Consider the following 26,534-nt stretch of genomic DNA (forward strand, 5'->3'; position numbering starts at 1 on the left):
TTGCAGTGCTTTGTAAATGAGCTTATTGTTCCAAGTCTTACTACTGCATGTCCTAGCAAATGATTCCTGTTGGCAGCATTCATAATGTTTTTATACATAATATTCCATAATAAGTGTTATCTGTAAGATGTATTCTTTTGAAAAATCAGAATCTCTGGCACTGAACTATTTAGTATAAAATTATTAGAAAACTTGTTTCTATGCATATAAATACCCTGATGTGGTCACGGTAATAGTTTCTGTACCCACTTACCTAAGTAAGCTGTGTACACTTTATATTATATAAAAAATACCAACTTAATTTTATTACAAAAAAGCAAATGCCCTTGAGAATAATCCCATTTTGCAGACATTAGTGTTTGGAACAGTAGTTATATAATATGCAAGTTTTCAATATACAATAACATAATATGTTTCATACTATCAGATGAATTTAAACTGTGACAAGATGATAAAAATGCCAAGGAATGTAATATAAAATACATTTTAGAAAAGTAAAATAGAACATAAAATGAAAATAAATACGGTAGTAGTCTTTCACTTAGATATCCTGCAACGTGTTTCATAGTGGTCCAATTTCTTCAGTTAAGATTGGGGTACATAATCAGAAATAGGTCTTCGCTGCAGCAACTGAGAGTGCAACATGATGAGGTAGTCACTGGACAAATTGGGTTTCAAGATGTGGGCAATAACAGGCTGAGTCAGAAGCAGTTAGGGCTGGGTTAAGTAAAAAGTATGGAAAGACTGAGATTAGTAGTGGGCAGAAGTGGGAATCAAATACATCTACTATATGTATCACAGTATGTGCCTAATAAAATATAATGAGTAAAACAATCGGAGCAACTACTTTTTGTGGCTTAAAACATGCTCCATTCTCCATCAGCAGCCCAATGGCAGAAGTGGTAAATTATATTGTTGACCATTAGTGACAGTAAGGCTGCATAGACTTATTCTGCATTAGTTCGTTTTAGATTCAAAGTGTAGGATTATAAGTGTAATTACAATTTGATAACTAAGACGGAGTTACGCTGGAAATCTTATTAGACATATGCACACCATGCAAAGACTGATGTGACTTCTCTCTCTCTCTACATTGCAGGTAAATTGCACCACTGCTCCCATCAGATGCTGTTATATTGAATGCATAATCACAGTTTTGAAAATTATTTAGGTAAATTGTCTCCACTTTTATATTAGGAACATTTTCTATAAAGGAAGTTTGGAATTTACTGTCAATCTATGTTCTACCCCTTCTCACAAATTGTTTATATCAGACTTTATTGCATCATCCCAATTTAGTGTGTGTTGAGAACAGAGGGTGGGGTCCCAATCAGTGAGCACACAGAGATATGGTAGTAACCTTAGTTCCTAGTGATCAGTAAGGCTGCATAGACATTGCAAGTACTTCCCTATCTGTGTGCTGCTCTTGTTTATTGATCTTTGTTGTTCAAAACACTTCTGACTTGATCGGCTCTATACATTGTCATTTTTGCCATCATACTACTGAACATCCTGTTTGTACGGTATTGCCTTTTTCCATTGCATCACATCTGTCCACTTTAAACATTCTTTATTTCTAATTTCTGCACCAACTACTCACAAACCTCTTTTTATATTTCACTTTTGGAGCTGCGCTCATACATTAGCGACTCTGTTCTCTTACTTGTATTTTTGAACATTTAACAAATTTTATTCACACTGTCTCTACATCACACAGCCTCCACTCCAGTTTTAATCTTGCTTATTACCTTGTCCACAGCATGAATACCCTTTCTTCAAACACTTCCCTTATTCAGTGTCCACATAATCCTCTACTTTATCCACCCCATCCTCCACTTGCTGTTTCCCCTTTTTTCTCTCAGACTGTTTTCCAACCCTCTGCTTTCTATCCCTGCCTTTCCTGTTCCTCCACTCTCATCCACCTTCCTCGCCTTGCTACCCCACCACTAAGCCCCATTCCCTCCTGGTTCTGCCTGTCATCTCAAGGGCTGCCAAGAGAAATTCTGGGCCCGGATACAGCAACATCCTGTGGGACCACAGCATGTTGGGCATGACTGCACCCATTTGTGGGTGGGTCTAGCATGTGAGATGCACCCACGCACAGGAGCATGGCATAGCACCCAGCAGCTGGGACTAAAGTATTCACTACTGTATTAGGATGGCGGCACAGTCCCATAATAGCTGCATTTTTAGCAGGATGCATTTAGATGCTAAAAAAGAACACACAAAACTTAAAGCACTACAGCTTTATTTTGTACATTTCTCAAGTAAATAACACTGTCATAGAGATAGATGTTATGTTAAACTTAAATTCTTCATACATCTGGTCATCTTATATACACACATTCCACAGCATATATACTAACCCACTGCTCCATGCTCCTTCCTCACTATCTACCCCATCTGTGTCACCCCTGTCTGTCTGCCCCTCCCCTTTAGAATGTAAGCTCTCACGAGCAGGGCCCTCATTCCTCACATGCTTCTCCTCCCCCTACTCATAGTATTTTTACTCCTAACTCCCCAAACCATATCCTTGTCCTGTATTTTTTCTGTATTACTATTAACTGTTTTTCTTGTGTGCTCATTTATGTACTGTGTAAGGCGCTTCGGAACCTTTGTGATGCCATATAAATAAAAGATAATAATAATAATGATTTTTATTATTATTATTATTATTATTATTATTATTATTATTATTATCTTCATGTTTTCCCTCTCTCCAAATGTGAGATTAAGAAAGGTATGGATGACTAGGTGTTAACAGGGCTTCCCTGATTGCCCAGCTGTCATGGCAAAGTGCCACTAGGAAATACATCACCTCATAATCCCTGAAGAGACAAGTATCTTTAAATAGAGAATTAGTGGGATGAAATGTAGCAGGATAAGTATTTACATCCATATTGGTGGTTTATTACTGTTACCGCTGTATGTATTTACAGTGTATTTACACTACTACTACTGGGGTGTCATATTATTTTATTCTGCTACTGCCTTGGTTTGACCTTACTGGGCACTGTCATTACAGTTGTGACATGCTACTTGTCTCTACTATTACTCGGGTGGCACATTACTAGACACTTATATGTCTGTTGTCATAATGCTGGGCACTGTACCTACTGGTGACATATCACTATTTCGTAATGTCATGGGCCTAAATACTAGTGGTGTTATTTTATTAAGCATTATGTCTACAACAGACATATTTCTTGACACTTACTACTTGTGGCATATTACTACTGGTGGAATACTTAGTATTACTACAGTCAATATTTCTGATATATACAGTACCTGGGCATTGCTGCTATTTAGCACTGATAATGCTATCTACAAGGGTACAAGTGCCCTAATGTGGTCCATACATCTATGGGCCAATTCTCCGATTCTGATATTTTTTGGCTGACAAGCGGCAAATCGAGGCTGTTGCATTTGCCAATCCTCCAATCCATGTATTGGGAGAATGCCAAATTGTCCCGAAACACTCCTGATGTATGGGTCCCAGTAGATGACAGTCTTGTTGGTTCAAAATAACTGTAGGCAAATAATAATACACTTTTGTAAATAAATAGCAAATAGGAAAGTATTTTGTAGCATCACGTATAGAACCTTGACTAAGCATGTTGATGTCTATTAACCTAAACACAGATACATGTGTTGCAGATACAATACTTTGTTTATTTCATAACAACTTCCATCATTCACTGTTAGATGAACTATATCAAAAGCCATATATTGTTTAGTATTATAAGTGTCTTATAAAGTGACCTTCAAAGTAAACTGACTTTAAAATTGCACAATATACAACTATCTATGTATCATTTTGGAATATTTCCAGATGGATGAAGAGATTTTATTGAACTCGGCATTGTAGTTCTGTGCAAACTGTTGATCAATAAAATACTTCAATCCTGTGGTGCTATGGGACTCTGGGGGATTTATATATCTAGTTAGTTCACTGTAGCCGCATGGATCCAGTTTATATCGGAGAAAACTAAAACATCACAAATAATCTCTAAAACAGTTACTTTCCTAAAGAAGCAACATAATGAAAAATTAAACTGACATTGCAGATTGAATCAGCTTCTGTTAATGAAGTAATTGGCTTTTATCTATGGAATATTACAATATTTTTCTATCTGTGTCCTCACTACACTGGTCTATTGACAAATTACAGTATAGTGTATCTACTACAGAGGATACATCATCCAATGTAACCTGAAAGAGATTTCATGGTCAAGTAACTATCACAGAAAAGCTATCATTATTAATTTTAGGTGTACATTAAATGCATTCTCTGTAATGATAGTTTGATGATTATTTGTATTGGCATAATTAATCACCAACATAAAACAATATTAAGCAATTGTTTCCACAATGGGTTGTCATTGGCAAGAGCTTTGCAACTGATACATTAGGGGAAATGGTCTTTAAAAATCCACCTTTAACTCACCTACCAAGAATATTGTTTTCTTATAGTTTTATTCCTTTATTGAATTATTACTCAGGATATATATATATATATATATATATATATATATATATATATATATACATATATAAAAAAAAAAATGGCAAGCACTCCACATACACCTTAAACCTGCCCAGGTGCCATCAGAAGTATGAAATACTTAGTATATACAGGGCAATACTGCGGCACTCACGGGTCTTGTAATGCAAGAATGACTACAACTCAGGGACGTTCGTTCAACATTTCAGTCTTTGCGACTTTTATCAAGAACTCAAGTTGAGATATTATGTGTGTTCCTGAGGAAGGGGTCACTGAACCCTGAAACGTAGAATAAAGACACCTATTTTCACCTTTGTTGGAGTTGGAGACTCCGGAGTGCTGCTTATGTGCTGTATAGTGTATATATATACTTTATAAATATATATATATATATATATTATATATATATATATATATAAATACGGTTTATAAAATCATGACTACTGTATACAAAACATGTCTGATCATTATGCACTGATCTGGTTTATGTTAGCAGTTATAACACTAATTACCCATACAGATGAGGGAGATTTTATTGCAGTGGGAGCAGGGCTGGATTAAGGCCCACATGGGCCTGGAGCTGAAAATGTTCAAGGGCCTATGCTGAGAAGGGGAAGAGCTGTGATCGATGCTGTGTGGGTGTGGTCAAAGTCACCTTGGTTTGTACACCCCCTACACTATGAGACACAATGTCTTCCTAACTACATAAAAATAGAAAATTTGCATAATTTTTCTTTTGGGGGAAAACTAGAAAACTATTTATGGGCAGTTAGGTAATCATGTTGGCATGTTGATAGGCCTATTTTTATGTGGAGGCCTGGAGCTGTAGCTCCATCCGACCCATTGTTAATCTGGCCCCGAGTGGGAGCCACACATGGCACATATTGTTTTTGCTGCTAATTCAAATATGCAAACACATTACAGCTAAACTAATCAGAGATCTTTTCTTAGATAATGAAAATTATAAAGTTAACAAGTAGACGTGGGCAGAGGTGGTGATGGTGAACTAACATAGCCCCAAATCAACAGTAGGCAGGGTCAAAAAGAAATAAGTGGTTTAACATGCCTTTAGCTATACCGCAATGGTTATATTCACAGCAATGACAGACAAAGCTGATTTACTGAACTATTAGATGGACCAAACACAAGTGGGGAAACCAATGGATGGAGGACACATATCCACTACAGTGCAATCCAGCAGCAGAGTTCACAGGGCAGCTTAATTCAGCATTGATTACATTGTTTTTGACTATCGGAACTCCTTGCAGTTTAATGAAATTCTTTCTTACTGGGGTCTTCTCCTCCGTCATTCTCCCACTGGTTCTAAATTCTTCATATAAAAGAAAAAATAAATCACATTACTTCCGCCTTCCTGTATATAAATTTTAGGTTGGACAAGCACTTGCTCCCAAGTAGAGATCCCATCCCACAACTACCAATGCCCTTTGTACCACTACTTGCGAGCAGAGGTGGCTTTCAAAGTTAAAATATATATTCAAATTAAATGGGCCTGATTCCAGCTGTGAATGGAATGCAAATGAATTGCAACAGAAAGCTAATGCGATTATATGCATGTCCTAATGAGTACACATCTATATGATCACACCGTCGCATTTTTCCGTACACAAGACCAGCAGTTGTCATTATTATCACCACTTGCACCTACCCCATGCTAGGTGCAGGAGATCTGTCTGAATGTGGATTTCATATTGCATTTGTATGACACATAATAATGAGTAACTGTGGCTACACGCCCATGACATACTTCAACACACCACAGGATGCATTTGCTTTTTTGCAATCCAGTTAACAACCTTTTAGCTGCCACAGAGAAGTGGATGAGTTACATATGACTTTGAATAGTGCATAGGTTCTCCAAGATGTATATGCAGCCCTTGACGTGCAGTATGTATGTACACGGCCGCAGGGCATTTACTGCTGAGAATTCCGAGGGATAGGAAGAAGAGGGGCTCTGGGAATCAATGCCATCTGAAGATGGCACTAGTTCCCGCAAGTAAACTCAGAAAACTTTTAGTTTTTGAAGTTTGCTGAATACTACTGTAGGTGGCACCTTTGTATCCCCTAATAATGAATTGGCCAGTTACTTAAACCATGCAGAAACTAGCATTTCAGCACGTGTAATGGGCCCATTAGTGATGATGGGTCTAATTCTAAGTTGAGAGCAAAGCAAAAAAGAGCAAGTACCTTTCCACCTTGGTAAAACCATGTTGCGCTGTAGGTGGGACAGATTTGAAAGGTGTAGAGGGCCTTACATCTGAGAAGGGCATGTCCAAACTCAAATCTACAGTAAATTGCAAAAAATCTGAGAGTGTGTATGCAGCACCTCATGCCAGCGATTGTTTGGAACAGCTCATCAGCTCATCTGATTTGGATGACATTTTCCCAAATGGTGAGACAATTCTATAGCAGTAAGTACAGGGGCGTAACTAGAATTTTGTGGGCCCCATAGCAACATTTTTAAGGCCTCCCACAACTAATGTCCTGCACTGTGCTGTCTTTCTCCATCTGTAGGTTCTGCATTGTGCTGTCTGTTTCCCCATATGTATGTCCTGCATTGTGCTGTCTGTTTCCCCATATGTATGTCCTGCATTGTGCTGTCTGTTTCCCCATATGTATGTCCTGCATTGTGCTGTCTGTTTCCCCATATGTATGTCCAGCATTGTGCGGTCTGTCTCCCCATCCATATGCCCTGCATTGTGCTGTCTCCCCATATGTATGTCCTGCATTGTGCTGTCCGTCTCCCCATCCATATGCCCTGCATTATGCTGTCTGTCTCCCCATATGTATGACCTGCATTGTGCATACACAAAATGGGGTTGACACCAAAAGCAGCACACTCATGGCGCACCCCTCCCCCGCCACCACACTCCTGCCTGCACCTTACTGCATGCGCTGCCGCCATAGGCGGATTCAGGGGGGGGCACCAGGCATTTTTTTTATTGTGATTACTGCCGGGCAGCTCCTGTTTAAGCTGCTGCTACTTGCAGCCGGATATGCAGCAGCAACATCAGTCAGTGTGCTCGGAGGCTGAGCCGAGCATAAGAAGCTCTGCCTCCTTGAGCTCTGCTCTGTGAGATTCCCGGGCATGGCTGCTCATTTTGTCATGTTTGTGGGAGGCTGAGTGAGAAGCACAAACTACAGAGCCAACTCGGATGGAAGACCAGCAATCACCAGCGTCAGGTAAGGTAGTTTGTTTTGTTTTGTTTTTTGTAAACTAGTGTATGGTTATATTCTTGGTGCTGCTGGTGTTGGTAAGGGTGAAGGTTTGTAAGTGCTGCTGGTGATGGGGTGTTGGTATGGGGGAAAGGGGTGTACTGTAACTGCTGCTGGTGTTGGGAGGGGTGTACTGTAACTTCTGCTGGTGTTGGGGAGGAGGGTGTGTGTACTGTAACTGCTGTTGGTGTTGGGGAGGAGGGTGTGTGTAGTGTAACTGCTGCTGGTGTTAGGTAAGGGAGGGGGTGTACTGTAACTGCTGTTGGTGTTGGGGAGGGGAAAGGGTGTACTGTAACTGCTGGTGGATGGGAGGGGGGAGTACTGTAACTGCTGCTGGTGGTGGGGAGGGGGGTGTGCTGTAACTTCTGCTGGTGTTTGGGGAGGGGAGGGGGGTGTGCTGTAACTTCTGCTGGTGTTGGGGAGGGGGGTGTACTGTAACTGCTGTTGGTGTTGGGGAGAGGGGTGTACTGTAACTGCTGCTGGTGTTAGGTCAGAGAGGGGGGTGTACTGTAATTGTTAGGTAAGGGAGAGGGGGAGTGTGTACTGCTACTGGTGTTAGGTGGAGGGGTGTAACTGCTGCTGGTATTGGGGTTTTGTTCAAGGGGGAGGGTAAATCTGGGAACTGCTGGAGTTGGGGTGTTGGTAGAGGGCATAAATGTGTCTCTGGGTTCTGCTGGTGTTGGTCAGGGGCATGGGAGTGTAACTTTTGGTGCTGCTGGGGTGTGAGTAGGGCTGGTAATGGTGTATCTAGGTCCTGCTGAGGTTGTGGTGTTAAGCCGGGCAAGTGTGATTCTGTTTGCTGCTGGAGTGTTGGTTGGGAGCTGAGTGTAAAGGCCCCCATACACAGTGCGATATGCGACATGCGATCTGACGGCTGACATATCAGGCAGTCTGCACACACGGAGCGATCAGGTGACTGACCACCCAATATGCTGGCACCCCCCTGCCCCACTCGCATAGCGCTGCATGGGATCGTACATCGCATCCCCAGATCAAGTGAACATGCAGTAAGATCTGGTGGTGCAATGTATGACCCCACATACGGTACTATAGCAGCTATGTCATACCAATCCATCAGATCGGCTGCTATATTGCACTGTGTATGGGGGCATTAACTCTAGAATGCCCATTTATCATTGTATATTAGTGGCTTAATACACAAAACATCAGTTATCAGGGGTTAACCACAAATATTAGGATTCCCTCAGATGTATACAGGAGAGAACACAGCAGATATCTCTGATACCAACTGCAATACCTCCAAGGCAGGGGCTTAGATTCCCCTTCCAGAGCACCACGAGTGCCAAGAGCTGAAGCAGCTGTGGTGGAGTGCCACTAAGAAGCACTTATTCTCCTCTGCTGCCTGTGTATGTGCTGGGGGCAGGCTGGTGAAAACCAGTCTATTGGGTCCATGCTGGCAGAAATGTGCCTTCAGGTGAGTGGGAAGTGTGGATTGTATGTATCTAGCAACAGCAGGAGGGACTTGGAGGGGTAACATGGTGTCACACAGGAAGCCCCTACTACACTGACATGTAGCAGCACATAGGGCCTGATTCTGACCCGCTCGCGAGCGCTGAGCGCTTGCAAGCGGGTCGATGGTGCCCAAGTGCACATGCGCATGATGGGGGCACCTCCATCGTGCACATGCGCGAGACCCGAATAATGACGGCCAAGTTGTCGTTAAGGGTCTCTCAATACAGGGGGCATGCTGTCGATGGTGATTGATAGCACGCCCCCTTCTGGGTCCGGCCCCACTGACATCACTAGTGATGTCAGTGGGAGTGCTTTTGGCTCTGATAGAGCCAAAAGCCCTCCAGGGCTTGCGGCAGCGAGACCGTACCACAGGGTCTCATCACAAGCCTGATGGTCGCGATGGTCTTGACCATTGCGACCATCATTTTGCCCGCTCGCTATAGCTGTGGGTGGTCACCCACAGCTATGCGAGCGGCCAGGAGGCAGCACCAAAAAGGAGCAGGGACGGCCCTGATTCAGAGCGAGCACTCTGTCAGAGTGTCTGGCTCTGAATCAGGGCCATAGTGTTTACTTTAGCTACGGCGGCAGGCAGGGCCCCGGAGCTAGAGAGGGCACTTGCGCATGCACCCGAAAAGGGGACATGGCCATTGAATAGGGGGTAGTGTATAAGACATGTCACCTTTTTGTCATGCTAGGGGGTGTGCCCGGCACTTACGGACATGCCGGGCAGCCCCTAAGTGCTGCTGACAGGTAGAATAGATGCTGGGCACATGTGCCCAGCGTCTATTCACCGACGGTGACTGGGTCACCACACATTTCCCCACCCGCAGGACACTGCAACCCGCGGGTAAAGACGGCACCCACAGGCTGTCTTAGTGATGCGCTGTGTGGTGAGGCCAGTGCGCTTTTTGCCCTCCAGAAGGTGGACAGGGTGCTTTTTGCCTTCCAGAAGGAGGGCAGGGCGCAGCACCCCTCTAAAACAGCCTAGCGGGAATGCTAAGCACATTGGTTGTTCATATTTCTGCCCCCCTCCTCTCTTTCCATCTGCCTCTCATGCTCTCTCTCTATCTACTTAAATGCATTGCACCTGTCTACAGTCTCTCTCCCCTTTGTGTTTTCTCCCCTTTGACTTCCTTCTCTCTCCTGGGGCACTGGGCATGCCTCCAGCATAACAAAAATGGGGTGTGGCTTGTGGGTATGGCTTTTCATATGAGACCATGCTCCCTTAATTTTTATCAGTTCACCTGGGGGGCAGAAATATATTTTCACATAATACAAAACAAAAAAATAGGGCTCAGGCTGGCCCTATGTATCAAACTTTTTTATATAAAATGATGCAGAAACTGCAGTTTTTGCATATTTTCATGTATTGCTCCTATCTACTAATGGCATAATGCAGGAGATTTCACAGAATTCTCCAGAAGTATTATTAGCACTGCAGATCGCAGCCTCCATTATTATCAATGAGGACTATGATCTGACCCCTATGCACTATACTCCAAAAAGCTAAACTTTTTGGAGTTTAGCCCCGGCAGTTTACACCAACTTCAGATTTTTTATCTCTCACCCAGCCCCGGCCAACTTCGGAAGCTGACACTATGCATATGCGCAGTGTCAGCGCTTCCTCCGGAAAAGTCATTCTGTTTTGTGAAAGACTTCTACAATTTGCCGGGGACCACACAGCTGATCACTTGGGACGGCTCCCGACTCTGCTCTGCCTATCCAATTTCTCTGCTTACTCCAATTGCCCTTTAGTAAATTTCTGTGAAACTAAAATAATGTGAAATGGGTGTGAAACACCCTTTTCACCTTATATTTGTAAAAATAATGTTAATAAATAGAGCCCTTAGTTTAGAGTTGCCAAAGACTAATAAAAGTAGGTAGCTATAATTCTTTTTAAGTGGCCTAACATTCTCAGTCTCAGTTGGTGGCATAAGTGCAGGGAATGAATCTAAATTTAATTTCTCACTGTCAAAATCTGTAAAGCGTCTAGGGACCTAGGCAACCCCAGGCCATCTACATTTAAATTTCATCCCAGAACTTATGCTTACTAATATCAGTCACTGAGCAATATCTGCTAAACCATTTGGCATGACAATGTGTACATTATGTATTTACAGCAGATGTGGGGTCACATACCCACTCCCATATGCAACCACGCCTCCTCCCTAGTCATGGTGTCCCCCCTGTCATTTTTTTCTGGATCTGCCCCTGGCTGCCACCACCACACTCCTGCCTGCCTCCGCCAGTACGCTACCCGCTACCACCCCCACCATAGGGGGGAGTGCGGTACGAACTGGGGTTGGCAGTATTTTGGTCCAGTCAGTCAGACTGTCCTCTCTTGTCTACCCAGAATGCTTGGAGGAGCACAGTGTGATTGCTGGACTGGTAAGGAGGGAGAGTTTGCAGAGCTGCGCATCTTGGTCCTGATTTTTTTTTTTCGGTGGAGGAGGGGCGGTGACACCGTGCTTTACAGCACCGGGTGACGCCAACCTTAGTGATGCCTCTTGGTGGGGCCATTGTAATACAAAGTATCAAGGATTGTAAAGCTGAAATCTATGATCAACTGGCTGACAAGGATGTCTATTTGAAATTATCTGGATACCCAACATCTGCTTATCAAAAGGAACTTTGGGGGAATCTGTCTACTGTGATGGAGGAAAATAAAATCTCAAAAAGAATGTTTGATGCTTTGTGTGTACAGTAACCTAAAGTCCTGGTGCTGTACACCTTACACAAATTACACAAGCACCTGACTAAGTCTCTGGGGAGAACGATCACTTCTGCCCATGCTTCAACCAATGTCCCAGCTTCTACAACTGTTGTTATACCAACAGGACACTTTTTTAGAGGGACACAACCATATTCCTCAAAAAAATTAAAGGAGATTAAAGCTGTCCTGGAAGGGGCTCTATTATGTTGTCTTGATATCTGTAGCCTCTACACATCTATACCACACGATGGTAGTATGTTGGCTATGAAAAAGTTTCTTGAGCATAATCTTCCCAATTCAGAGTTTGATCATACTTTATTTTTAACACTACTTGAGCTTACATTACGTAATAATAATTTTTTTTGTTTGACAGTGCTTTCTACCTACACAAACGAGGGTGTGCCATGGGTTCTTCCATGGCCCTCTCATATGCGAATGTATTTATGTTTGATCAAGAGGTACACATGTTTTTGGTGATCCCAACATCAGCAAGTACATGCTAAGTCTGAGCTGCACCGCAAAGAATACCTATTTTCCTGTTTTAGAAAAATAATTGCTAAAACATATTTTTCCTGTTGTCTAAAATAAACCCTGCAGTCTTTTCTAATTAATTTTAATTGAAATTTTCAAAAAGTGTGTGTGTGTCTGAGATGTAGCATATATTACTGTTCTAATTGCTTGCGGTGGGATCCCCATGATCTGCACCCCAAAATAATTATTGTAAAGGAGAACTTTTCTGTTCCTGGTGTGTAAAAAATGTGTTTTTCAGTGGCAGCTAATGTGTGTGGTCATATCCACATATCTGCACCCAGAAATAATTTTAGTAAATAAGTACTTTTCTGTTTTTCTTTTTTCCTCGTGTGTAAAAAGATAGGCAGTCTTTTATTACCAAATTTAAAAATGTGCAGTGTGTTTTTAAGTGGCAGCTACTGTGTGTGATGGAATCCCCATCTTCTGCACCTCAAAATAACTATCGCAAAGCAGACCTTTTCAGTTCCTGGTGTGTAGAAAAATTGGCAGTTTTTTATAAATTAATTTAAAAATGTGTGTGTTTGAGACACAGCATCTATTACAGTGCTTAGTGGGTGTTGTCATGTCCCCTTTAGCTGCATACCAAATATCATAAGTGTAAAAAAAATATTTATTTTACTGGTGTTAAAAAAAATCCCCAGTCTTTTAATAAAAGGTAACAGTCCCTCCTTTCACCTTCCCATTGTACAGTATGTTTACTGTGGTGGCAGTTAATTTGAACAACAGTAGCTTCACCCCTGTCGGGGTAAAAAATAAAAACAATCATGGCTCAGTTGATGGAAGACCAGGAGCAACTAGTGCTGGCAGTCATAGCAATTCTTCAACATCTACTTACATAAAGGAGGTCAAGGGGAAAGAAGGTGTAAGAGCACCTAATATCTAAACAGTATTTCACAATCATAAAGATAACATCACCTCTAACTATGAAGAGAAACTGCTGAAAAATTTATAAAATTGCCAACATACTGTACCACACACCACATGCACTTGCAAGAAGTGTTGGTCCTGCTACTGCTGTATCATGCACTAGACTGCCTATTGTGAAAACCGATGCCAAACACAGTCAGCCATCTTCTGTAACCTTGCATGTAACACATTTTATCTATGAGTATAGTAGTGTCAAATTCAAAACAGGCAAATCAGTGCACAAAAAGAACACCAAAAGAGAAGAACATACTGTGTGCACATAAACTTCACAGATCCTGGAGTAGAGCCTAAGGGTGTCCATGAGTGCTATATGTGAGTCACCCATTTCTGACACTGTAATTGTTGAGAAACATCCTTCCATCATTTCTGAACCCTCTGTTACTGTGAGTAGTAGTTACTGTGGAAGTACAATAGGCTGAGGGGTACATTTGTTTATCTGATGCTAATAAGGGTGTTGATGATGAATGTGTCGGACAACAAAAAGTTGATAACATTCAGGAGGAGGAGGATGTTGTTTATGTCAAAGTAAGTCAGACACTAGTGGCAACAGTTCTTGCCAGTGATAAGAAGAAAAACATTGTCATGCCTGGGCATAAGACCAAATACTCCACCTCTTCCATCTGGACATATTTTTACTCAAATCCAGAAAACATTTGTCACGGCATATATACCAATTGTGAGACCAACGTAAGTAGAGGTATGGATGTATATCATCTAGCTACCTTGTCCGTTATGTCATTTGCAGTGAGTTCATACAAATTATTTATCAAAATCTGAAAAATCCTGTAAAATAATACAAGCAGTTCAGCATCAGATACCAGCAGCTTGGATAGATAGCAGCACATGCAATCTCCACTATCAAAACCTTCATCATCAACCTCCTCTTTAATGATCAGATGTAGTCCTCCTGTATCCAATTTGCAAAGGCTCAGTGACACCTTTCCAGGATTTCCAAGAAGAACCCTTGCGGGCTAGGGCTGCTGATGCTAGGGGGTGAATCTTCATCACAGAGGGGGACCAAGATAACTAGTAGTTTCAAACAACAATTAATTGTGAAACAAGCATTTGCAAGAAGAACCAGGTATGATAGCAATCCCGTTGCACAGCTGATCACTGAAGCCATGATTTCAGATCTGCATCCAAATTTCACCATCAAATTTCATCTTGATTTTAACAGAACAGCAATTCCTCACCTGTTCGGGTACCAAAAAATGGTTATTCTTGTCTTATAAAATATCATTGTACTCATAGGCAAATGCAGGGGAGTTTCCGGTTGCCTGGAAACCCCCCTCCCCAGCCCACACCATGACCACAATAGAAATAGTAATATAATAGAATATTACTAGTGCTGCATGTGTCAGGACTGTGACTATTTCAGTACATAAAGATAGATTACTTTTTCCAAAGGGAATAGAGAGTTAAAGTGATCATCTATTTCCAAGGTGTTGTCAGGTTGTTGGATTCCTAAATTGCTCATTATTTCAAACCTGATTCCATTTGCGTCACATGTTCTGAACTTCCTATGGATCACAAACCTCTAGTATAAAGCCTGTTACAAACTGTGACTCAGTGTCTGTGCAACGTTACTTTCTGCTCTTTCTTGGACTCCTGCCAGATCCCTGCTGTGCCTGTGGGTTGCTGTGGACTTTGCTATATCTCTGCTCATGTTCCAGCTTAACTTCTGATGCCAGTTATCATCCGCACTACAGAGCTCAGCATAGCCAATGCCTAAGTATTGCTTTCTGCTCCACTGCTGTGGTTTCACCTTTTGCTGCACTATTTACTTTGCCTGTTGCCTCTCACTCCTGTGGACATCGAACCCATCTTCATTACAGTTGTCAACTGCACCGTTACAGTTATCATCACCGCATCGCAGGGCTTAACCCCATTCCGGCTTCTAGTCACACCGCAGGGCTCAACCCTGTTCCAGAACTACACCACTTCACAGGGCTCAACCCTGCTTCCACCTTCATTGCATCTCGGGGCTCAACCCCGCTCCAGATTCTAGTTACGCTTCACAGGGCTCAACCCTGCTCCAACCTTATCACATCAAAGGGCTCAACCCTGCTCCGACCTCATTGCATCACAGGGCTCAACCCTGCTCTGACCTCACCGCATCACAGGGCTCAACCCTGCTCCGACCTCACCGCATCACAGGGCTCAACCCTGCTCCATCTTTCACTGCATTACAGGGCTCACTCTGCTCCGGCTCTCCATCACTACAGGGCTCCACCCAGGTGAAGCTCCTCTATACCATCCTGAGGTGTTAGCCTCATACTGGACTTGGGGTTCCCTTCCATATTAACTTTTCTGTGTTAAAGACTATATGGGTGGTTTTCTCCTATACTCGTTATTGCTTATGTGATCATCAGTGTTGTTGAGACTTTATGAGAGAAATGTTATATTTCTCCTGTGAATAAATTCAATTTACTTTCATTCCGTGCTATCGAGATTTCATGAAAAGGTCATTCCTAAAGCCACCTCAGTTTATTGTGCCTAGTAGGCCTGCCTCCTCCTAGGAGTCTCAAGTGTCGGCAGCCATGACAGCATGATCTTCTCTGTATCACAAATGAAATAATTACCACCACCTGTGGATCTTTTAACTTGTGTCATCCAGTAATAAATATAGTACACCTGTGCACCAACTAGGAGATATGGAAAACATGTACTGTTAAGGGTGCATTTCTATAGACCATCAATAAGGTTAATTATTAATACCAAATAATAATGCACTATCCAGTGCATAACAAGACCAAAATGTATATATATGTCCAGGACATTACTTGGTTCTCCTGCTGTCCTGACAGACTCCTGGATTAGCTTCAATGCTCTGGAATGGTGCCCACATCTGAAATAAAAGCATTCAGCTCAGGCAGGACGGTCCTATTGCTGCATCTAATGGCTTACTGTGACCGCTGGTCCTGTATATGCTGGGATTATGACACACAATACACTTTGTATGACGCATAATAAAGCTGGCTAATTGCTAATTCTGTCCTCTTCATGGACTGGCCACACTCACTCTAAAATCAAGCATTTAGAAACCCCACTAAAGAAATCCTGTGTTTGCCACTGGTACTGACTATACTTTCAACTACAGATATGTGGGCAAGCGGTACTGGTCAAACTAAAGATTACAATACTATGACAGCCCACTCGGTGGGTTTATTGCCTTCAGCAGCAGTATCTAACACACAATGCCAGCTCATTCAAAGTCAGGCTACTGTCTGTATCACCAGCTTCACTAAGAGGCATACCAGTGTAAATATGTTGGAAAAACTCAGGAAGGTGATAGCAAAATGGTTTACCCCACTAAGGCTCTCCTCAGGATTTGTCATTTCTAATAATGCAAATAACATTGTACAATCATTATAACTGAGTGATTTTGAACATGTAATAAACTCAGAATTTCACACACAATAATCTCAGAATTATGAATTTCATAAAAACTGACATGTGAATGCAGGACGTGCTGACTGTGGCACGAAAAATGTCTGCCCATTTTTGGCATTCATCAACCACATGTAGAAGATTGCAGCAGCTACAGCAACAGTATCATTTGCCATGCAGAAACTGAAGGAAGAAGTGGTAACCAGGTGGAATTATACCCTTGATATGCTTCAGTGGCTGGAGGAACAGCAACAAGCCATCTGAGCATTCATAACAAACCATGAGATAGGGAGTGGGGCATATTACCTTAGTCCAGCACAGTGGAGAATAATCTAAATATAAAGCAAGCTACTGAAATCATTTGAAATTTTAGACAATAAAGGGAGTTCAGACAGTGCCAGCTAGAGTCAGATCCCACACTAAATTAATCTACTGGAAAATCATGTATGTTGGACTAGATTAAATACTTTTTGGCAACCATGCCTGATCCTAGGTTCAAGTCATTTGTAATGTTTATCTTTACAACTGACACAGATCTTAAAAGATTTAAAGTGTTCCTGCTGAGCAAGTTGTCAGCTTAAGTGGTACATGACAGCATTATATTTTCTACTTCAGTTTCTCCTGCAAATGCTGCTGCCAGGAAAAAAAAAAACTTTTTCAAGAGACCCATTGGTGATGAAGATGAGTCAACTCATCACACCACAGTGAAATACTATGGCATCTGGTCAGATTTAAAAGAATTTTGAACACAATTGGACAAAAAGGCATTTTGTACCCCCTTGTACAATCTAGCTTACTTAAGCAGCCCACCCTCAAGTCTACTTGGAAAGAGTGTTTAGCACAGCCGTTAACCTTGTTAGCGATTGGCATAGGAGACTACTAAATACAGTCAGGTGCATAAATATTGGGACATTGACAGAATTTTCATATGTTGGCCTCTATTCACCACCACAATGGCTTTGAAATGAAACAAACAAAATGTGCTTTAACTGCAGACTTTCAGATTTAATTTGAGGGTAATTACATCCAAATCAGGTGAATGGTGTAGGAATTACAGTGGTTTCTATATGTGCCTCCCACTTTTTAAGGGGCCAAATGTAATGGGACTATCAACTCAAAAGCTATTTCATGGACAGGTGTGGGCTATTCCCTCATTATTTCATTATCAATTAAGCAGGTAAAAGGTCTGGAGTTGATTCTAGGTGTGACATTTGCATTTGGAATCAGTTGCTGACGACTCTCAATATGAGATCCAAAGAGCTGTCACTATCTGTGAAGCAAGCCATCATTAGGCTGAAAAATGAAAACAAATCCATCAGAGAGATAGCAAAAACATTAGGTGTGGCCAAATCAACTGTTTGGAACATTCTTAAAAAGAAAGAACGCATCGGAAAGCTCAGCAATACCAAAAGACCCAGAAGACCACGGAAAACAACTGTGGTGGATGACAGAAGAATTATTTCCCTGGTGAAGAAAAACCCCTTCACAACAGTTGGCCAAATCAAGAACACTCTCCAGGAGGTAGATGTATATGTGTCAAAGTCAACAATCAAGAGAAGACTTCACAAGAGTGAATATAGAGGGTTCACCACAAATGTAAACCATTGGTGAGCCACAAAAACAGGAAGACCAGATTAGCGTTTGCCAAACAACATCTAAAAAAGCCATTACAGTTCTGGAACAACATCCTATGGACAGATGAGACAAAGGTCAGCTTGTACCAGAGTGATGGGAAGAGAATAGTATGGAGAAGGAAAGGAACCGCTCATGATCCAAAACATACCACCTCATCAGTGAAGCATGGTGGTGGTAGTGTCATGGTGTGGGCATGTATGGGTGCCAATATAACTAGTTCCCTTGTATTTATTGATGATGTAACTGCTGACAAAAGCAGCAGAATTAATTCTGATGTGTTTCAGGCAGTATTATATGCTCATATTCAGTCAAATGCTTCAGAACTCATTGGACGGCGCTTCACAGTGCAGATGGACAATGACCCGAAGCATACTGCAAAAGCAACCAAAGAGTTTTTTAAGGCTAAAAAGTGGAATGTTATGCAATGGCCAAGTCAATCCCCTGACCTGAATCTGATTGAGCATGCATTTCACTTGATGAAGACAAAACTGAAGGGAAAATGCCCCAAGAACAAGCAGGAACTGAAGACATTTGCAGTAGAGGCCTGGCAGAGCATCACCAGGGATGAAACCCAGTGTCTGGTGATGTCTATGTGTTCCACACTGCAGGCTGTAATTGCCTGCAAAGGATTTGCAACAAAGTATTAAAAAGTGAAAGTTAGATTTAGGATTGTTTAGTTTGTCCCATTACTATTGGCCACTTAAAAGGTATGCTTCGGGTCATTGTCCATTTGCACTGTGAAGCGCTGTCCAATGAGTTCTGAAGCATTTGACTGAATATGAGCATATAATATTGCCTGAAACACTTCAGAATTCATTCTGCTGCTTTTGTCAGCAGTCACATCATCAATAAATACAAGGGAACCATTGGCAACAATACATGCCCATGCCATGACACTACCACAACCATGCTTCACTGATGAGGTGGTATGTTTTGGATCATGAGCAGTTCCTTTCCTACTCTTCTCTTCCCATCACTCTGGTACAAGTTGATCTTTGTCTCATCTGTCAATAGGATGTTGTTCCAGAACTGTAATGGCTTTTTTAGATGTTGTTTGGAAAACTGTAATCTGGTCTTCCTGTTTTTGTGGCTCACCAATGGTTTGCATCTTGTGGTGAACCCTCTATATTCACTCTTGTGAAGTCTTTTCTTGATTGTTGACTTTGACACATATACATCTACCTCCTGGAGAGTGTTCTTGATTTGGCCAACTGTTGTGAAGGGGTTTTTCTTCACCAGGGAAATAATTCTTTTGTCATCCACCACAGTTGTTTTCCGTGGTCTTCCGGGTCTTTTGGTGTTGCTGAGCTCTCCGTTGCGTTCTTTCTTTTTAAGAATGTTCCAAACAGTTGATTTGGCCACACCTAATGTTTTTGCTTTCTCTCTGATTGGTTTGTTTTGATTTTTCAGCATAATGATGGCTTGCTTCACTGATAGTGACAGCTCTTTGGATCTCATATTGAGAGTTCACAGCAACTGATTGCAAATGCAAATGTCACACCTAGAATCATCTCCAGACCTTTTACCTGCTCAATTGAAAATGAAATAACGAGGGAATAGCCCACACCTGTCCATGAAATAGCTTTTGAGTTGATAGTCCCATTACTTTTGGCCCCTTAAAAAGTGGGAGGCATATATTGAAACTGTTGTAATTCCTACACTGTTCATCCGATTTGGATGTAATTACCCTCAAATTAAATCTGAAAGTCTGCAGTTAAAGCACATCTTGTTTGTTTCATTTCAAAACCTTTGTGGTGGTGAATAGAGGCCAAAATCTGAAAATTCTGTCAATGTCCCAATATTTATGGACCTGACTGTATGTTTTATAGATGTGCTATATTATTTTACACTGCCATATGTTTGTGCCGTGGTTCTGATTGCTTACCTTTGCCAGTCAGCTTGCTGCAGTGTTTGGCCTATATCAATTAAAACAATATTGTGAGCTATGAGGTGGTCAAAATTGTCTGTAAATGAGTGGAAGTGAATGTAATTGTTGTTAGTAATACTGTAGGAACAAAAACAGATCTAAAATTCATGATTTAAGCTGTTTTTATTAATTTGAAAGTAATACAAAACCAAATCGTTTGAGGGTGGTTTTGCCAAAACTTAAACACTATGAAGCTTTAGAACCAAAACACAGCGGTCCATGCACATCTCTAATTATTAGGGGTATGCAGAGAGGTCTAAAGATATATGTGGGCTCTAATTGGCATTCAAATTTAAGATATAGAGCTCTGAGGGCTTCTGACTATTCTGATGGGTTTATAAATGAATGTGGGGAGGTCTGAGGTCATGTTAGGGGATATGATGGACATACAAATGGCATATAAAGAGGTCTGAGATCATGTATCTTCCCCTCTTTATAACTTTCATCAGAAGCAACATGGACAAATAGATATTCAACCATGTTCATCACCACATTACTGAACCTAAGGATGGCAGGTAAACACAATTTTCTTATTTAACTTGTTATTGTTGAGACTCTCCATAGAAACATTTTGGAATAGGGGTGGCATGAAACAAATTGCAATCCAATAAAGTTTTAAAACTGCTAGCGTAAAGCAGTACCAACTGCTTTGCAACTTTTTGTGTATTCAGTTGATAGAATCCCAACTAGACGCAAGAAACCAATGTATTCTGACCAGGCCTAATGCATATAACATATCACACTATGGTGATTAGTTAACAACGTGCAATATGCAAAACGGCTGTAGAAACCTAGTGCAGTTTAGAGAATTCAAGTAAAGAGAATTACTATATGTCTATAGTAGTATGTATTATTTAGAACACCTTATATAGAGATAAGATGGGGGAGGGCTTTGCCATGCCAACACTTTGTACAAGTCGGTGCATCCCCATTAGCCAGTACAGACCATTAAAAAACAGTACTGTTCCAGCCAAAATGGGCCACTAGAATTGAAGGGCCCTGGGCAGCTACCCAGTGTACCCATATATTAAGATGGTCTTGGTGGATGGTTGGAACATTTTGGTCTTGGAGGCAAACACAAGCAAGATTTTATCTAAATGTGTCAGGAATGAATAAAATGGCATGACAAAAATAATACAGATCTGGCTTGTCTAATGTGGGCGACAGAATATCTGAAAGATTCTTATGTCAAAGACTATTCTACTAAATTCTATACAATAAAACAAGTAGTGAATAAACCACTACTAAAACCTGTAGCACTCTGACATTAATATAATATGCAATACACAAGATTTACCTGCTGCAAGTGATTAAAGCAATGGCTGCGCCTCAAAATATAAAGAACCCCAATGCGCTTGGTAAACCTGTTGGAATAATTAATTATTACCCATATAAATGTAGGGCCTGATTCAGCAGAGGATGGAATTGCAAAGCCACAAACAAGCAGCTTTGTAATTCTGTCCTTGCAGCAGGAAGTGTCTGACACCTCCTGCTGCATCTGCGATCCCAGTGCTGCGATCGCAGCCTGGGATAACCAAGTCACAGCCTGGGATAACCATCACAACCATTGGTCATGATGTTGGAAAGGGCCAGCCAGCTGCGTAATCCTCAACTTATGCAGGCTGGCCGGCATGCAAGGCCAGGATACTGCATCCATGGAGATTCTGGCCTTACGACGTGCCCCCATTTCCAGTAATGCAGACAGTCCCTGCAACACCCTGTAAATGCCTTTGCCTGTCTGCCGATTATTGTGAATCTGCGTTTAGCCTGTAGACAAAAAATACCAGTTTCTCCCCCTTTGGAAAGTAACATAAATAATATAAATGTTTTATTGGTACATCATTAATGATCAAAATGTACACAAAAATACATACACATATCAACAAGCTCCTGTCCCTTAAATGGAGAACTTTGAACGATACACAATGTTCACAATGTACATACAACGTATTTAACTGAAATCCTTCTCTCCATCTACAATGTTGCAAATGATGTATAGATTAAAATGTAGTATTGCATCCTAGTGATTGATATAGAATATAGGTACTATTCTTGTGCCTATACAATAGAGAATGCTCTTGTGATCATCATACAATGCATAGTATCCTAGTGAATATCATACAAAACAGAGAGAATCCTTATGACCAGCATTAAATGCAGAGAAAATCATAGTGATTGCAATAAATTACAGAAAGTATCCTAATGATTACCCTGCAATACAGATCAAATACAATACAGAGAGCTTCCTATTGACCATCATACAATGCAGAGATAATTCTTGTGTCTAGCATACAATACAAAGAGTGGGAATATTCCTCTTCTCAGACATTGTCTCCAACAAATCATCTCTCCTAAAACACTGTACTTTTGATCTCATGGATTGTTGCTTACCCATATTATGCATGTGGGAATAAAAAAATTTCTGCATCAAGAATGGCTATGCATCCCTCTGCAAAGTCAGAAACTTAATTTTAATATTTTTCTTTTCTGAAATGAAAATCTTTTTGTCCTGCTCTACAAATGTAGATGTCATACTCCTGGAAGCTAATGCAAATTTGTTTTCCTCTACAAATGCCATCTTACATGATTCTTGACGCAGAACAGGTGATGGAGCTCCTGGGATGAAATTCAACCCCAGCATCATTAGGCCAAGCATCCAAGGATTCATCTAATGATTCCTGGATACCTCAGATCATTAATGGGAAAACTGATGATGAAGGTATTGGTGGTGGAGATTGCCTTTGCTGGGATCTAGCTGAGAGATGGGAGCTAGCTGATTCTGAACTGCTTGGTATTATTTTACCAGTTTTTACAGATTTTCCAAAGTAATTGGCATGAACTCGCTGCAAATGATGTAACAGGGAGAAGGTTCCTAGATGGTTAATATAACTAGTTCTACTTACTTTGGCTTGACAAATGGTACAGATGGCTTGACAAATTTCTAGATTTGAGTAAATATAATTCCACACTAAAGAGGTGGCTTTTTTGGTCTTTTGCCCTGGCATGACAATGACCTTCTTTTTATCACAGCCAAGAACTACTGCTACTGGTGGCTGATTTACACAAACAATATCCTCATAATCAACATCCTCATTAGCACCAGAAACACAAATATCCCCCTCATAATGTTGAATAGCAACCTCAATTTCCAGAGGCTGCAGAAATGGTGGAAAGAGGCTTCACTATGAGTATTGTGTCAGTAATGTCAGACTCACACAGCACTTGTCTCTCCTCAGGGTTTTGTGAAATTTCTGGAATCTCAGCTTGCTCTTCAGCATTAGTGTTTTTTTCTGCACTGGTTTGCCTGTTTTACATTTGGCACATATTCTATACTCAGAGTGAGACGGTGTCGTCATGTGAGGTTACAAGAGACGATACCTGACTGTGTTTGGTCGTGGCTTCCACAATAGATATTCTATTATACACAAACCATAAGAAACAAGACCCAAGCTGGATTTAAAATCCATGAAGTGTACATTATCATGCTTGGCTATTACAATGAAAGTAAATGCTACAGAATATCTAATCCAAGTACCACAAAGTTTGTCAAGTCCAGAGATGTCATATATAAAGAGACAGCACAAATTACAGAAAATCTGGAATTTGAATTGCAGATCAAGTATGTGTCACTGGATATGCCAGCAGCTGGAGGTATGTCTGAACCAGAGGCTACCATCATGTACATTCAACTACAGAAAATATCTTGGAAAACCATCAAATAGATATGATAAAGGGATTCACAAATAACATGTTCTATGAACCCCAAGACACCAGAAAGCAAAGTTAAGATCTGACTGATGTGTCTAATCCAATCTAAGTTTTTTACAGGTCACTATGAGAAAGCTTTAAGTAAATGTTTCTCTAACATGTAGAAACTTGGATTGTTGAGGCTGGAGAGCACCACTGCGCCCCCATATTGTAAAATTATCACTGTCACTACCCCCACCCCCGAAGGGCTGCAGCATATTAATCATGCTGTGGCTTAGGGAGCACTGCAAGTGATCTCACACACACTGTTTGTCCAACATTGAAGCTGCATGCAAATCAATGGGTTTGTGTACAACTCTGAACCAGGCCCATATATGCCTAATCAATCACATTGGAGGCCATATGCAGATGGAAAATCTGCAAAAGAACTGGTGCAAGTTTTGGTGGTGCAACCGATGGTGGCATGTAAAGACACACCAAGCAGTATTACAAAGTCTACAAACAATCAGGGATAAATTTACTAAGATGGGAGTTTTATTAAAAAGTCATTTTGGCCATAGCAACCAATCAGATTCCAGGTATTATTTTCTAGAAGGTGCTAGATAAATGAGAAGTAAAATCTGATTGGTTGCTATGGGCAACATCACTTTTTAAATAGAACTCCAATCTTAGTAAATTTACCCCTCAAAGTGGGTGTCTCAGTCCTTGCACATTCATACCTATGGATGTACATTAGGAAAGGGATTTGTAGTGGCATTTACATAAAATAACAGGTGGGCAACCAGCAAAAAATACAGCCACAGTCACAAATGCATACATCACTGAATCAGGCCCTAACTGTCCTGATTTATAAAAAATTAAGTATTTAAAGCTTTTAATATCTTTTAAGCATAATGTAAAAAAGGTAAAATATTGATTTAGTGAAATTCTAAAAAACTTTAACCTTTTTACAAGCTGATAGTATTTTATACATTGGATTATTAAGTTGTAGGTGCAGTTTAAAAATGTAGGTAATATCTCTGTCAGTCACAGCTGCCATCAGAGTTTACAGACCACAATAAAAATTGAACATGGCAGGCTCCCCTAACTCAACCCTTCTTCCACCCTTAAGATGAATAGTGACATACTGTATGTAAAGATTCACTTCAGTAAAGACAGAGGGCCTGATTCAGAGGCGCTCGCTATTTCCGACCGCTCGCTCTGAATCAGGGCAGATTTTTGAAAAAAAAAAATCTGCCTCCGGCCGCTCGCATAGCTGGGGGTGACCACCCACAACTTTTGCGAGTGGCCTGGTGATGGTCGTGATTATCGCGACCATCGGGCTTGCGACGAGACCCTTGTGGTAGGGTCTCGGTTCCCGTAAGCACAAGTGAACTTCCTGCTCTAACAGAGCAGGAAGTTCACTACTGACATCACAAATGATGTCAGTAGGGCCGCCCACAAATGGCAGGCATTCCTTCGGGAATGCCACCGTTTGTCCAGCCACCTCTTCTCCCCGCCTACAAAACGGGGCGAGCTGTCGATCGCGAGCGGGTCTGAATCAGGCCCAGAGATTCAATTATCATGCTTCTTAAGTCTGAGAAAGACAAATAAGACCAATTTGCTGTGGTTCATACATGTCTGAAGAAGATGATTCCACAGGTGGAAACATTTTGGAGATGATCAATGATGAAATAAAAGCTTTGAATTTTTCTGAACATCTTTCACAGAGCCAAGCGCTAATATGATTTGAGAGATGAATGAAGATCTTAAAGTTGTCAGTTTTAGGTAAGTAATAGTGTGCAAGTTAATAACGTGCACTCTCTTACATTGGCCGAGTTATATCCTTACAATGGCAAAGCATTTGGATGCAAATTTTGCCATTGTGAGTTGCGGGGGTGTGAGTAACATGAAAGTTTACATGTTCTCGCACCCTGTTACACAGGCTGAGTTCTAAAAATGTGCGAGTATAGCTTTATACTCACACATTTTCAAGACTCGAACCCTATTATATTTGGCCCATGGAATGAAATCGGCATTCTTCTTAACAACTACACCAATTTTTTGGCCTTTAGGGTGAGTACAAAGGACCATATAGTATGTGATGTTCACACTTAAACATTGGCTTGGGTAATTTCTATTACTACAACTTATGTATGCTGAATAATGTTATTTACTGTGCTGTGGGCCTAATTCAGCAAGGATCGCAAATCTGTTAATATACATGCAACGCATTTGCTAATGTCAGCAGTGATATGCAAATGTTTGCATTCGCACTGTGATTGCAGACTAACATGAGGACGCCAATATCTTATACACATCCATATACTTTGGCAATATGGCAAAACAATCGGTAACATTGAGTACCATCAGCCACAGTTAAGGCAGGTCAGACCTCACTCAGGAATTGCTAACTTCAGCACACGCTAGGAGACTTGCATATGGTATTGCGGTGGATAATTTATGCATGCACCTGCAACACTGTTGAAACACACTGGCAAACCTGCGATCAC

The sequence above is a fragment of the Taudactylus pleione genome, unplaced genomic scaffold (genome assembly GCF_031769625.1).
Source record: "Taudactylus pleione unplaced genomic scaffold, aTauple2 ptg000037l, whole genome shotgun sequence".
NCBI classification, from domain to species: Eukaryota; Metazoa; Chordata; class Amphibia; order Anura; family Myobatrachidae; genus Taudactylus; species Taudactylus pleione.